General features: G+C 39.3%; 1 pseudogene; it reads left to right on the top strand.

The window, feature by feature from the left end:
* Nucleotides 1-13,390: 13,390 nt before the first annotated feature.
* LOC140944518 (contactin-associated protein-like 2) lies at nt 13,391-15,427 on the top strand (annotated as a pseudogene).
* The last annotated feature ends 59 nt before the right edge of the window (nt 15,428-15,486 follow it).

The raw sequence follows: 15,486 nt of genomic DNA on the forward strand, positions 1-15,486 counted from the left end.
AGTTGTGACCTAGTTCACAACTGGAGTAAATGCACATAGTGAGTTCTTTTATCATCACTTTTCTTTCCTGGTATTTTTTGGTGGGGCAAGGTTAGGTTGAACGTGTTCGTATTTTCTCTTCTGTACTTACCTATGATCTGCCAGGTGGGTCGTTCCAATCACTTTCTTTGTGATAGTCAAAGAGAGACTTCCAGGTTGCCTCTCCGCTCGCTGACTTCTATCAAAAATTTTCCGACCTAAAGGCAAAGTTTTTCAAAAACATGGATTAAAAATGTAAGCAAACGTTTGCCATTGTTTTTAAAGAATAATTCTGTCACTAATTCATTTTAATCCTTGGTTGTTGCTCCTTTGCCTTTTGGTCTACCTAAGTGGTATCCAAACCCCTGTTTCGGATAACCTCTTAGCATGGATTTGCATTCCATTTAAACGTGACATTTATTAATTATCTTGATATAGGTTCGAATACGATAAATATTAGAGTCAAATTCATGGCTTGAAATGGTAATCAAAGGCTTCATTTCCTTTCAGAATGCTTGGGTAAAATCATCCGAGGATAAGTGCATTACCTTTCCACTACTTACCTCGGATCTGGTAGCTGGGGTCACCTGTCCCAATGTCAATGGGCGGGCTACGACAGCGGGTTGGAAACAACTTCTGGAATTGCACAGACCTGAACAAAAACCTTCTTAAAAAAGGATTATCAAAGCAACAGTTTTAACATGGCAGTTGAAAGTATACAACTTCAGTCTCTCAGACACCCTAGCGATTGAGTCTTATTAACGCTTCATATCGATTTGCTTACTGATGAAGCAATGTTTATGAGTGGGAATCCCTGACTGGTAAATAGTATTTCCCTTCAAAGTTACGACTTTTGCTGCAGTAGGAGCACAATTACTTACAAAACTCTTTTTTTAAATGACCCTGTCTTTTTGTGGGTATGTTTAACCTCTTAAAGACGAGGGATTCCTATATTCTTCTACTTACTGGTCGCACGTCACTGCTGATGGGCCATATCACTGCTGGACGTCTCCGACCTAAATGAAATATTTCTTAAAAACAGAATCAATAAATAACATCAAAACACTGGCTTTGTTGCACACTTGGAAACCAATCGCAGACTCCATTTGCGACTGTCAGCTATTATCAAACAGATTCGAATTCAGCCGAATATCATTTGGAATTCCAAGTCTTGAAAACTGCTTTCTTTGGTACACTAGGAGCACCAGTAAATAAAGAAATGTCGTAGGTTGGAATCCTACTACGGTGTGAACGAATAAATTTTAGTATCATCCGAGGATAAGTGCATGTATCAGCACTATAATCACTTTCCTTTCCTGTCATTCTTCCTTGCATCTTAGACGCTGCTGTCGAACGCACTAAATCTGAAACCCAAAGATATAATCTAACAGTTAGAGCATAAACAGATGTCTTACCTTTAAAACTTTGACTTGTTTTCCAGTCGTAATCAGCATCGACATGCGTTTCTTCAGGAACGCAGCCAGAAAGAACTTCCAAATGAGCTTCTAGAGAACATACGTTACATGCATTCTGTTTGCTGTGGTCAGTCTTCAGAGGGCGCGCCCAAAAAGACGTCTTCGAGGCGGCGATGTTCGAGCAAAAAAAAGATTTAAAAAACGACGTACGATGTTCCTGAAATGAAACTCTTTAACCATCTGTTATCGGTTTGAAGAATAAATACAATGATGAAACAGCAATGTCCTGGTCACACTTTATTATTTTTCTGAGAAGCAACTCCGTTACAACATAATCAGTACCTTATCTAAATTTGTTACTGCTGGTTTAATTAACCAAAAAAAAAAAAAGAAAACAAGTGAACAAACAAGCTGATTATATACCTTTCGTTTGTTAAACTTTATTTTTCATCAACTTTTAATTACGTACAATTCAATTACATTAACCTTAATATTAATGTTTCTGCCCTTCCTTAAGCACCTCACGTACGACTTCAAAATAGGTAGTGCCATGCGTTTCTTCAAGAACGTATTCGAAACGCAGTACAATGGTCGGAAAAAGGTCATCTTGAGAGGGCGCGCCCAAAAAATTTGCGTCCATTCACCCTCGCAAAAAGTGGCGGAGGAGTCCAAAAACGATAAACTTATTGATTTTCGACGCACCTGAAATTAAATGAGTTAGCTATTTGTGTTTTAATAACGAGCACACTGATGCGACACTCAGTGTCACTCAATGAGGTTAGTTAAAAGACATCACACTCACAACTCAGTGTTTTATTTTTGTTTTATTTTTTTTGCCGTTATTACATCAAGTGTTATGTAATATCCCTGCAAATTAAATCATCATTAGTATCTATAATTAATTACCTAAAGATTTAGCTGTAAAGTAAAAGAAAAAACCACGAAGACAACACATTAGATGAAGTGTTTTTATTAAATTGAGTTGGCTGTTTACAGATATAAATGGGGTGCTAGTTATTTGTGTTTTAATAACGAGCACACTGATGCGACACTCAGTGTCACTCAATGAGGTTAGTTAAAAGACATCACACTCAAAACTCAGTGTTTTATTTTTGTTTTATTTTTTTTTTTGCCGTTATTACATCAAGTGTTATGTAATATCCCTGCAAATTAAATCGTCATTAGTACTTATAATTAATTACCTAAAGATTTAGCTGTAAAGTAAAAGAAAAAAACCACACAGACAACACATTAGATGAAGTGTTTTTATTAAATTGAGTTGGCTGTTTACAGAAATGAAGTAGTCTATATAGATGGGGTGCGCTTCTAAGAATTTGACGTCCGAGCAAGACCGAGGAGTGTGACATGCGTCCATAAAACCTTGACATTTCGAATGAAACACACCAGGGTCCCCCAGACGGAACGCAGGGATATTTGGCGGCTTGCTATGGAAACTTTGCCTATACCAAGCCTTCACAGTTTTTGAAGCCGAATCCGGAATCAGATCAAAAGTCGAATCGAAAACCGAAAAAAGACGAATAGACCGAACCGAAACTCTAATCGGCTAAAATATAAAAAAATCCACATACCTTGTGCCACATTGGATTATTACCTGGGCTGATTGATGTGGTGCAAAGTTTGCATAAGCTACGAACCTTAGCTTCTTACAAACAAAGCCTTACGACGAAATTCAATGAGCGGCCGATTTTCCTATTTAAGACCGAACGAGTCAGCTTTACATAAAATTTGTACCAGCATAAATCAGCCCTACCTTATATGGGCTGCTGTAAACTGTCATGTTCCTCCACCAAAAGACCAAGGAGACTGGGATCCACAATCCGAAAGAAGGCGTAGGCCATTGGGAAAAAAAAAAGAAGTCGTAGAGGTCCATGATGAGGTGAAGTTGCCAAAAGGTGAAGTTCGGCCGGCCAATTAAATTTTAATTATAAAATATTGGTGGCTGTCTCAACTAACATTGGACTATGCGAGTTTAATAACCGCGGAACAAGGTATTAGACATGACGAAAATTCAACTAATTTCAGAATTACGGTGACTAAGAATTTTTAGGAAAAATTGAAAAGGGTTGGGGGGGAGTGGATATGGGACATTTATTACAGATATCAACGTCAGTTAAGACAGCTTATTTAAGTTATTGCTATATGATGTCTCCTCTGTCTTTACCTTGTCTTCCTAATGATGAAGTCGTTTTCACTATGATGTTAGTATAAGCAGAATGACGTCTTAGCGAAAAAGATCATCATCATCATAAACGTCGTGATCATCATCGCCATCATCATCATCATCATTGTCTGGTTTGATCCTATGCGTTTCTTCTAAATTCATCGCCGCAAAGGCAGCTACCTCGTCTACTTAATAAACTGGACTATCTTTCTGTACATCTGGAGGTTCTTTGTTCTTCTTTCTTCGGCCGGCCTCTTCCCTTAATGTGGCAATGGACCCACAATTCAATCACACACAATACGATCAAGCATACGATCACAAGCATTTTATTTATATTTGCAAAAGCAACTGTTTTTTTGTTGCAAGATTCAGGGTTAAAAGTAAATAGACAGCGTACTGCTTTAGGATTCACTCCCAGTCATGAAGTACTTCAAGAGTTGTCTGGAGTAGATCGGGAACACTGCAGGCCACTCTCGGATGAAGACTAAGAAACCAATAGCCACGAACGGTCGACGTGAAGACTACGTACGCCTACCATTTGTAGACGATCTGTGCCTGCGTAGTGCAATCCAGGACTTCCTAAGAAGAAAACTCTCCAGCAAGGCAAAATTAACAAGAAGAAAAACTAAATCGTCTTACTGTTAACGATGACACGCCAGAGTATCCTCTCCTGCTATTCCTGTGGCCTCTGAAAAACTATCTATAACCTGCGAGGTTTTCACCTGAATGCCATTCAGGGACACGCATATCAAGGTATGGTGGGCCTTCACATGTGTTTCCCTGAAATATTCGGCCTAGTGGCATTCTCGTAATCACTCCGCGGGTTAATAACGTTGCTAAATGCTGATCGGCTTGTTCGTGCTCCTCCAGCGATGAAACTGCGTCGTAGATTGGTCTCGAAGACTTCCTACGCTTACGATTTGTAAACGATCTAGCCTGTGGTGTGTGGATTGTCCCATGTTGCCCTGGCAACCTGCAACCTTCACGGGAAGAAACGCCTGATTGCAGATTACCTTCTTTGTAAGACTAAACCTGTCATCTGATCTACCCTCACAAGTTCGAAGTCTGAAAATCAACGCGCATCAAAAATGTTCGCTTCGCATTCGCACTGTTTAACATGAAAAGTCAAATTGGTATAGGTAGGTGCAGACTCGAATTTGCGAGACTAACCTGACTATCTACCTGTAACCAGGGAGACCATTGAGCCTGTAAGTGGAGGCCAAATGAGGTCCTCTCACTGCAGTAGCTGAATGGTCTTATGTCTCTAGTTTACTAAAGTTTCTTCTTAAAATAATAACTGTCTGGTTGAACCTTGCGAGTGAATGCTTCACTTGCCCAGCGCAATGACTATCAAGTGAAGTGTAATGAATTGAATTTGGCGCAACTAAGCGGGAGACTGCAGTGACGACGACGACGACGACGACGAAAAAAGGCTGTGAGTCCATCCAAAAAAGACGAAAAAACGCGGTCGAACCGTTTCCTAGAAGCCAAGCCGAATCCTAAAAGCCGAACTTATGTCGTTCACCGAACACCTGCAAAGGAACCCAACTTATGAAAAAGGGCAGGGGAGGCCCTTACCAGCCCAGGGAGCCCGCTAACTGATCTAACTACAGTTAAGTTAAGCCGAAAAAGATGTCCGAAAACTTCAGGCCGAACGTGTGTGGAAAGTATGCTTTGCAAGGTTCATCCAGAGCTCTATATACCCCCCTTGACCCAACCAACAAACAATGCACCTCACCTGTACCATTTTATGAGGTTGGGTGTGCTGTGTTGATTTGAACTGGAGAGTCATGGATGGTAGTCTGTGGGCTGATCTGATCTGGTGGTTTGGTCTGACGATGGTCTGATGTGGGAGTTGGTTCATGGTCTGATCTGTGGCCGGATATGAGACTCATCTGATTGTCTGTTGTGGTGGTCTGATCTGGGGCAGATCTTATGACCTGCCGTTGTGGTTTGGTTCCACGGCCTAATCTGAAGGACTGACTGAGGAAGATGGTCTGCTCTGACGGCTGAAAATTAAAAACATGAGAAGCTGAGGTAACAGTAGTGAAAAGGCTTTAAACGCTTCAGAGAGCTACGCAAAGAGAAATGAAGAAAAAAATACGGAAATACTTTATTTTTCAAATTCAGTTGCAATCGAATACTCTCATGCCCTAGAAAGCTTTGCAAAGACTCAGTCAAACTAATACAGGGCTGTGCTGACGATCTTTTCGAATCTTGTCCATTTGTATTAAGGATCGTATATTGTGATGTTCGTCACCATGGTAACAATCCAGGCTCGGCTGCAATAGATTCGCGCGAGAGATCGCGCGTGATGCAGTGACATCATATGAGGTGGGAAAAGGTTTGATTACAAATGGTTGGTACAAACCGGTTTTTACCATGGCAATTAAGCCGAAATCTGGCTAAATATAATGAAAACTATCTAACTTATGTGAAAACTAATCACTAGTTTACAACTTTATATGGCAAGTCAAAAGTCCTTATTGATCCAATCTATTTACATATCGTAATTTGTCTAATTATAAATCGCATGTAACTGTTTAAATAATTCATTTTAAACGGTAAGTTGTATGTATGCATATCTTGTTTCCTCAATTCACTCATTTAACTACGGTTCGTTTTTACACGACCCTTTTTGAATGTAAGGGCGATCTCACTCAACGTAAGACAGTAAGAAATCAATAATTTCAGAAAGACATCAATGAATTTCAGTAAGACATCAATAAATTTCCAAACCTGTTTAGTAGTTGCACACAAGGAAGCTAAAACTCAATTAGCGAGTTTACAAAAAGAGTTGTTTGAAATTGCCGAACTAAAAACGTTGACAACCAAAAGTATCAACCGATGACGTCACATTTTCCCATCCTCTCTAATTAAGTTTACTGTGCAAGGTGCTTTTTTATTCTTTTAAGTATAAAATGTTTGTTCAAATTCTTGGAAAAAAAAATTAAAAAAACCTTCTGCAAACTTTGAGGCTTTCCGTTTACAGCTTCTATTCAGGAGCACCTAACGACCACGGTTTCCTCCCAATGCATTGAAAACACTTTTTGAGACTATCCAGGGTACTTTTAGACCTTTAAAATGCATTCTAAGCGGTGCTATACAATCTGTTCGTTCATCCTAGGGGAACTTAAACCTTTTCGAAATTTCAAGGGCTTTAGTATTGTTGTCCCGAAAATTTTAGATGCAATTTAGCGCATTACGAAAGTGAAAAATTTTTTTATTCCTCTCTCCTTCACATTTTTGAATCCGAAAATTTTAGGTTTCCTTTTTCCTTCGAAAAATAGTCTAGCCTGCGGTGTGGAATGTGAAAAATTAAAACTTCAGAAAATCGTAGGGAGTTTATTAGATAAGCTTTGAAAATTGCACATGAATGGAACGGTCATCCAAAAATTTTTAGCTGTCCTCAAGTAATAGAAAATTCTGATTAAATTCAGATTAAATATTCTCGCTGTCATGTTACCTAGTATAGTACCGGGGAAAGAAAATGTATCAAATTTGCTGTTTTTATGGTGAATTACTGTCTGTGTCACCGATATGAAATTGCATGAATAGCAAAATATGATTTGCTGGGTTACTTTCGTTATCAAAGACTTCACTGAGCTAAGCTTGTATTTGAGATGGCCACGTGTTCGACATGAGATACACAGGGCTTTCAAAATAATAAAAAAAAACTAATAAATTTTACTGAGTGAGCATTTGGCTTCGTTTCTACCCGCTATTTCTCCTCTGGGAACTAATAAGTTTAAAACAAGAACATTCGCTAACTAAAATAACTTAATTTTAAGTTGGACTCGTCGGACCACAAATTTCAACCGTACTGATTATAAATTTAACAAGACAAGTATAATTTACCTCGTGCGCTTGTTTTAACATCCCAGACTGCTTCGTTCATAGTTAGCTTTCTTTGCGAAGCTGAGAAAGACGGCTAGGCAGTTTAAACGAGAGAGTCTTGTTTCTCCTTCGTGAGCAACCTTCGCCAGCTCTCACAACTGAAGTTACCAATTTTTGAATATGGCGCGGAGCAGCGTTTTGATTTGCACAATAATTTCTGATTGGATTTTCTTACTGCACGTGGCTATGTAGAAAGCCAACAAAGATTGTTTACCACGTACACCATTTGGGCCCATTTGGGACTTGTAAGGTTAATTAACATTTCAAAAAAATTCTTTAAAAAAGTGTTGGGGGAGTAAAACATTTTAAAGGCGGAAAAATCGGTTAATTATGTGCCCGGAAAGGAAAACTTGCAAAGTCGTAAGTTGTAAATTTTTTGTTTACCAAAATCACCGGTGAACTCCTTTGGAAAAATCAATTTTTGGGACTTTGAAACATCATTCAGCATTTTTTCAGGCCTGAGTCTCTTCTCTTTGATACCAGGACACTTTAATGAAATCTGTTAGTTACCTGCATCCCTGGTAAATCAATCTTCACTCTCAGTTTTTGCTGTTTTTGCAAGTATTATTAACCTAATGAAATGTGATTAAAATACTTTCATTTCTTATATTTGGAAGTCAAAGTTCAGTAACCATTACATGAGATGGGGTTGTGGAACAACAACTGACGGGTGAAAAGCCTGCCCTTAGGTCCATTTGCCCCTTGCAATACCATAAACCAGATCGGTGATCGAACATGCTTAAAAATAAATTAAAAAATCGAAATAAATAATTAAATTAAATTAAAAATACACAGCCAATACTGTCTTATGTTAATCGTTAGCTTAACTATGACTTTTGAAACTTAAGGAAGAAGGGATATTGAAAAGAACAAAAAATATTAAGTCCTACTAGCACTCTATTTTAATTTCAAAACAAAACTGGCTTCTCCAGCTCAGCTCTGCTTTCTACCTAACGGCAGAACAGTGAACTTGGCATGACATTTCTAGATGAGATATACAAGATAAAAGGTACTTTAAGTTAGCCGCATAAGCATAACAAGTTTCTTTAATTTACCACACATCGGAGGGGCTTATTAAGGTACTTCTAGAGGCGCGTCTGTCTCAATCCCAGTAGTGACAGTACAGTCATGTATATAACCGCCAGTTTTGTTCCAATGTTCACGGGAAATTAAAAAAAAGAAAGAAAATCACTCATTAAGCGAAGGTTGTGGCATGTCCTCGTGTTCCTCGTGATGAAGACAATTGAGGAAAAAAAAACAAACTGATCCTCGCGGCAAAGATAACAATGAAAAGCAACATAAACTACATATGAAATCAATATACATTTCGGTTTGAAACACAAACGTTAAGTTTCTCGAGTAGAATATACCTTAGGATAGTAAAATTATAAGAATTTAAGACCGAAGCCTATAATTTTAATGTTTACTTATTACTTGAAAAATAAACCGGCGTAAGCAAACACTGCATAGTTTTTTGCGTACAAAAACCATGACAAGTAAGGGTTTAAAAACAGTCTACGAATGTAAGTAGGTGACAAACATGGAATAATATGTAACTAATTATGCCTCAAAGTTATAGCCCCATCAACATAGGTCAGTTAAAATGTCATACATGTATGGCGTCTGTTTGTGTTAACCGCTTGTCAAAACTGTACTTTTTTCAAATCCCCTCCTCTCCTAAAAAAACGCTCGGATTCTGAATCTCAAAAATCCGGACTTGGATTTTATGGATTCATGATCTGTTTTTTGGATTTGCCCAAAAAAATTACCGCAAAATACGTTTTTGGATTCGGAAATCTGGATTTGGATTTTCCCAAAAAACGCACCCCTAGTTGAAACTGTCCAGTTATCAACAGACGAGCAGACAGAAGCCCGTACCAATTATGCAATAGCATACCAGTTAATCTTGATGCCTGGTTCTTAATTGGCCAAGCTCTTTAAATTTATTGAAGGGCTTCTCATTTCATCAGTATAAGTTTGGATATGGCAAAACAGTGATCTCTGCTCTGCCGATTAAGTTTTGATTTCCCTCGGTTTTCTTGTGGCCACAGGCGAGTCTTCCAGCGCCAGTCGGGTTAACCTGTTCCAGCGTTTAGGTAAAGGAGACGGGCCCAAAAAAATGAGCAGAAAAAAGGAGGGTGTGAGGATAGGGACAGAGGAGGAAGAAATCTTCCTCTCTCACTCTTACTGTTTCTTCACTTTTCCCTTCTTTTTTCCTCTGCTCTCTATACTTGGCGCCAATCTCCACTAACTGAAATTCTTGGAAAGGCTAGCCCCGTAAGCAACGCAGCGATCCACAAATGATTTAATGTTTCGTTACACAACGAACATAAAGAGCTGTAGACGGGGAGATTTCAGAAGCAGTTAAAAAGGTTCAAGGCGTTAGAGGAAACCACAAGGAGTGGTCTAAGAGAAAACCGCGAGGTCGCTATTGCTAGCATGCTAAAGGGAGGTATTGGCGTTAGTATTTTTTACTTGAGAACACAAGATGCGCGTCTGAATCGAATATGAATTTGACTCATTGATCCTTGGAAACGGGAAGCTCCAACGTTCTAGAAGCGTTTTGATGTTAATGCGCACACGTGCAGGACGACGTATTATACCGTCATATCAAGCTCTTTGGTCATTCTGAGGAATAAAAAGCTATTTATTATGTGCAATGGCCTTATCACGCGCATAAATTCCAAATATCAATCAACCGACAAGACCGATCTACATCTTACATTTGATTAGCCTTTGCATTAATTAGTCTTTTAAATAGAAAAGGGGATTTGAGGAAGTGGTGAAAAAAGGGCGGGACACCAGATTTTCTTGTAAAAGGAGCGGGAATGCTGGATCCAGGAACCCGTATTCACCATTTGCACTTCTTCTACAGTACATCTTGTTTGCCGTCCAAAATTTTGCATAACCTTTGTTTTTAATCTCTCCTGGGTATTACACTCGTCCCAAGAGAAATTGAAAATAATGCCGACCGTTTGAGCCTGAATGAGCCTCTCAAAGGAGGCTCACTTTGTTTACAGAGCAAAGACATTCGAGCCTCGGTATAAACAGGAGCCCACAACACGGAGCGAGCAACTTCCATGTCTCGTGTCATGGCGTTTTCACAAAACAGTTTATTTTTAGAACGATTTTGGCGCGAATTTAGAATATCTTTTGGGTCCCACAAACCACTCAGCAAAACCAAAACACCTGAAAATGACGTTTAGTTCTCCTTTGTCATACCTTATGCTCCTAATAATGCGCTCATGAACGGGGCAAAGCTACCGTCTTCGAGGGAAAAAGAACTTTAAAATGTATCTCAAAATAAACCGGTCCTTGAAAACGTCGTGGCGGCAGGTATGCGAGTTGCTCTCTCTGGGTTATGGGCTCCTAAGCTGGTATAAATTAGTGACATTTATCTTTTTCATTAGCCGATTAGTTTCTGCTTGCTCTATATTTAAATTTCGCATATATAACGTTTTTATCTGTATTCATTTTTCAATTTTAGCCTCCGTCGAAGGTTTGTGTTGCAAAGCGAAATTTCGGGCAAATACACTTTACCATTCGCCACTTTAGTAACGAGAAGGGGTCTGGAACCGAAATGTTTCCCGCAATTGTTTCTGGGATTGTTACTGGTAACACGCCGGTCTGCTCGTCCGGTGAAGCCAGTTGCATTGGGTTTGGCATACCGGGCAATGCTGATCGTGAAGCCAGTTGCACTGGGTTTGGCATGCCGGGCATGCCGATCGGGAAGCCAGATGCATTGGGTTTGGCATGCCCGGCATGCGGATCGTGAAGCCAGTTGCTTTGGGTTTGGCATGCCCGGCCTGAAATGATGCAAAGTTCATGCTCTAAGTGCTCTAAGTCCAAAAAAGTTCTCGAAATTTTAGTTTCCAAACCGTTCCCAGTAATAAAATGATGAAGGTCAGCTGTAAGTATTTTGGTGTAAGATTTCAGGATTCCAATTTTTTTCAATACACTAAATCGCAATATACACAGGACTACGTCTACCTCTCTTTTAAAATTTTCATTTCTCGTTAGCTGATTCTCCACATGTAGATTTTATTGCTATTTTTATTGCTTTTGCTGCTTTTTGTCCTTATAGTTTGTTTTGCTTTGTTTTTTATTCTAAGGTAAAAAATTTATATTTCAACATAATTTCGTCTGTCGTTTATTATATATAGTCTTAATCAAGAGAGGGAGCTGATAGTAATAAGCCTCTTAGATTTAAATTTGAGCTTCCCCACCAGAAAAATACTTATAATACTTTAACTAATGTAATTTACATCACCTTCGGGCCTTTAACTATATTATTTTTTTATGCATGCAATGCATTGAATGTCTTAATTTTCCTGGCAGATAAATGAACTGAACTGAACTAAACGAAATTTTGAAACTTAGAAAGGCTAAGAAGAAAACTTACCGCTAGTGAAAGAGTAGAAAACGTCCCCACACTACCCTCCATTCCCGATTGTGCCTGAGTAAGCGCATCCCCTCCCTCCCCTCGTTATATTTTAATTAATTAATAATTAATAAATTTATTTATTTACTTATTTATTTTGGTTCTTCTTGTTCGTGGGCCCATCTTAACAAATTATGGACTCGTTTGATGTAAAGTGAAAATGGGGTAAATTTAACGAATACTCAATGTGAACAAAACGGTGTGTTCGGTTAAATAATTTTCGTTGTTTATCAGACTTTTGCTCTGTTTCTATCAATCTATCGTTTTAGTTTGTTTCAGACTTTACTGTGTCGTCTTTTTAACGAATGGGGTATTTTCAAGATGATATTCAGGGATGTTATGAATGCAGTAGCTGGTTAACAGTCCCGGGGGGGGGGGGGGGGGGGCACTTGGGTACTTGCCGCCCGGGACTCCAAATTGGCACCCCGTTCCAAAAAGAATTTCCCCTAAAATTGATACCCCGTTCTAGAAATGGGCCAATTTTTTATAACCCGTTCTAGTATATATTCGTCCTAAAACTGATATCCCGTTCTAGAAATGGGCCGATTCTTTATACTCCGTTCTAGAAAGTTTGAAATAGCCCTGTTTTTTTAAAGAGATACTTCTTTATTTGTTCGACTTATACATCAAATAAATGCTTCTTCATAATCAGCAACAATTTCAAGCAGAAGATAAAGCCGCGATCTACAATTTTTTATACCCCGTTCTAGAAAACGCCTCTGAAATCGATACCCCGTTCTAAATCAGGAGCTTCAAAATCACGACCCCGTTGGGCAGCACATAACCGTATAGGTAATGTATGGGAGTACCCCCCCCCCCGGGGGGTAAACAGTCCAACGGTAGACTATTTCGACTATTTAGTTCGCTGAACAGCCCTTTCAATTGCATACGCATGCCTGCTTGATTTCTTCTCCGTGATGTTGTTTTATGGTAGGCTGTTGGTTGACACTATCTTAGCCTGCGTGAAATTTCCTTCCTCCTTCCCTTTCGAATGCCTGCCACGAGAGCAAGACTATCCTAGATGCTTACTTTAGTGCTCTCTATACCCAGAGCGGTCTAATACCTAACCCAGCAAACTCGACTCTGAGTTACAACACTGACAAATGAAAACAAAAAAAAGTTTAAGTTCAGTATGATAAATGTGATATAGGTTAGATATCGTATGAGTATTAGTGAATATCCTCCTTTAGTTCATTGGATAAAAAGGTTAAGCGTGTTTACATAAAAGGCCTCCTCAGCCACTTGGAAGACAGCCAGTATTAAAAGGCGGAAACAGGGTCAGAGAAAGGGCCCTAGGCACGACTCGTCTGCAAAAACATCCTTTTAAACTTCAACAGCCGTAACTGCGTTCAAGAGTTAGTTTTAGTTCAACTGTCTGGCTACAAGTTTTGACTGGCTTTAAGACCCCTGATAACTACAATTGACTGTGTTGTCGAAATGGAAACGAAGAAGCGACCGATCAACAACCCTCTAGTGTTTTCGTCGATAGTTTTATCTTTTGCTGCCTGTTTCGTGGCATTGATTCACGTCGAGATCGAGCTTCACGCTCATCGGAAAATGCTTCAAGTCTTGACTCAACAGAGAGAAGAAAGTATCCACTCACGAGGCATTGTGAACGATGAATCGATTGCCTCCGTGCTGTGTAGTGACACTGGTAAAGGTAAGTGCTTTGGTTTAGTGATTCGATTCTCGCAGGCTTAGAGTTCGAACTGTTGCTTCACAATGGACCTCTTTGCCAAAACTTTAAGGTGGCTCGATATAGTTCTTCAAGGTCAATACCTCCCAAGTTTGAGCGTAAACTACGTCGCCATAAACAAAGATTTGGAAAAATTGACACCACAGTTGTATTAGATAAAGATGAAAAATTGTTTTGATCGGGGTTGCAATGACATCGGAGTTGTCATAGCAACGAAATGACGACATTACCTATTTTACTTGCAGCATGATTTCTCGGCACTGGGAACTGTTCTTCCAAAATCGTTTACTGGAGCTTTTTCCTACAATAGCCGCCTCGATGTTCGTGGAGTTTAAGCGAAATCTGTAAGAGCGTTATCGAGATATTTTGGGAAGAAGGTTTTATGGTTTGAAATTCGGTAAAAAATGGACAATCTTGATGTTCGACTGTTATCTATACTAAACGAAGCGCTTTTGACATGCAATTTCACCTCATAATAGTTTCAATGTTTTTAAAAACGTGTGTGAAAGATCATGGAGATACCTGCAGACGATTGCTAGAAAGAAGGACTTGATTAGTATGTATCAAGGCGCTCTTCTTAGAGGTAATGTAAACATTTCGGTCTACTTTAGCAAATTAGCGAATAATTTTTAAACCGCTCGATAAATTTGTTAGAAAATTTAAGAATCTTGAGATTAACCGTCCTTTTATATGACCTCTTAGTTTCATGATTATTAATATATTGTAAGGCAGTAAAATAAGGGCTTAAATTCGCTAATATTTTGTCAGAAATTTTGTGTTTACAAGTGAGAGCCTCTCATTATTCAGGGTTATTGTGTTATTGTCAGGGACTTACGTATGCACAGTAAAGAATCTCCTTGGAGAGGAATCCGCTTTCTCCGTAGTAACAGTGATTGACAGGCTCAAATTTAGCATTAGCCCCTCCCATAAAGGCTGTCGCATCCGATTCTAGCAACCTGATACTACATTGCAAAGCGCAAGGATCCCTAGGAATAACTTGGAAAAGGGCCAGTAAAAATCTTCCTTAAAACCACGTCATTTTTTCAAACGGAACTTTGTTTCTCAAAAAGGTTACCACAAATGATGCTGGATCTTACACATGTATAGCAAAAAATTATCAACGAACAATCAAGGCATCGTCTACTGTTGAAGTGCGATGGAGGTCCCGTGGCAGTATAAAATCAGTCCACAGTGGAAGCTCTTCAGGTAATTATATTATTGACCCTGATGGCAAAGGAGGCGTGACTCTGTTCAGAGTGTATTGTGATATGAGTGACAAGGGAGGAGTTGGCGTGACAGTCATAAGTCACGACAGCGAGAGTAGAACTCATGTTGCTAATGTCCCTGGATGTTCTAATACAGATCCGGGATGCTATAGTAAAAGTGTAATTTACAGTGGAGTCAATACTGACCAACTAGAAGCACTGACTCGAGTGTCAAAGAACTGTGAACAGTTAATCAAGTTTGAGTGCAACGGAGCGATAGCCTTTATACAGGAGTCGGTTGCCTGATGGGTGTCACGTGATGGTAGGAAGATGAACTGCTGGGGAGGAGCTGGTGGATCAGCCAACATGTGCGCATGCGGAGTAACAAACTCGTTTTCAAATGGGGAAAAGTGTAATTGTTACAACAGTGGCGGTGGCTGGAGAGAGGACAGCGGTCTACTGACAGATAAGTCTGCTCTTCCTGTGTCACAGATCAGACTGGCAGACCTGGATGATTCAGGCGAAGAAGGATATCATACTTTAGGAAAACTTAAGTGTTATGGCCAATCATGAGATATCTGTTTTGCCAAATATCCATAGATATTACTAATAAACATGTTTAAAAGTGTTAA

The sequence above is a fragment of the Porites lutea genome, chromosome 7 (genome assembly GCF_958299795.1).
Source record: "Porites lutea chromosome 7, jaPorLute2.1, whole genome shotgun sequence".
Classification (NCBI taxonomy): Eukaryota; Metazoa; Cnidaria; class Anthozoa; order Scleractinia; family Poritidae; genus Porites; species Porites lutea.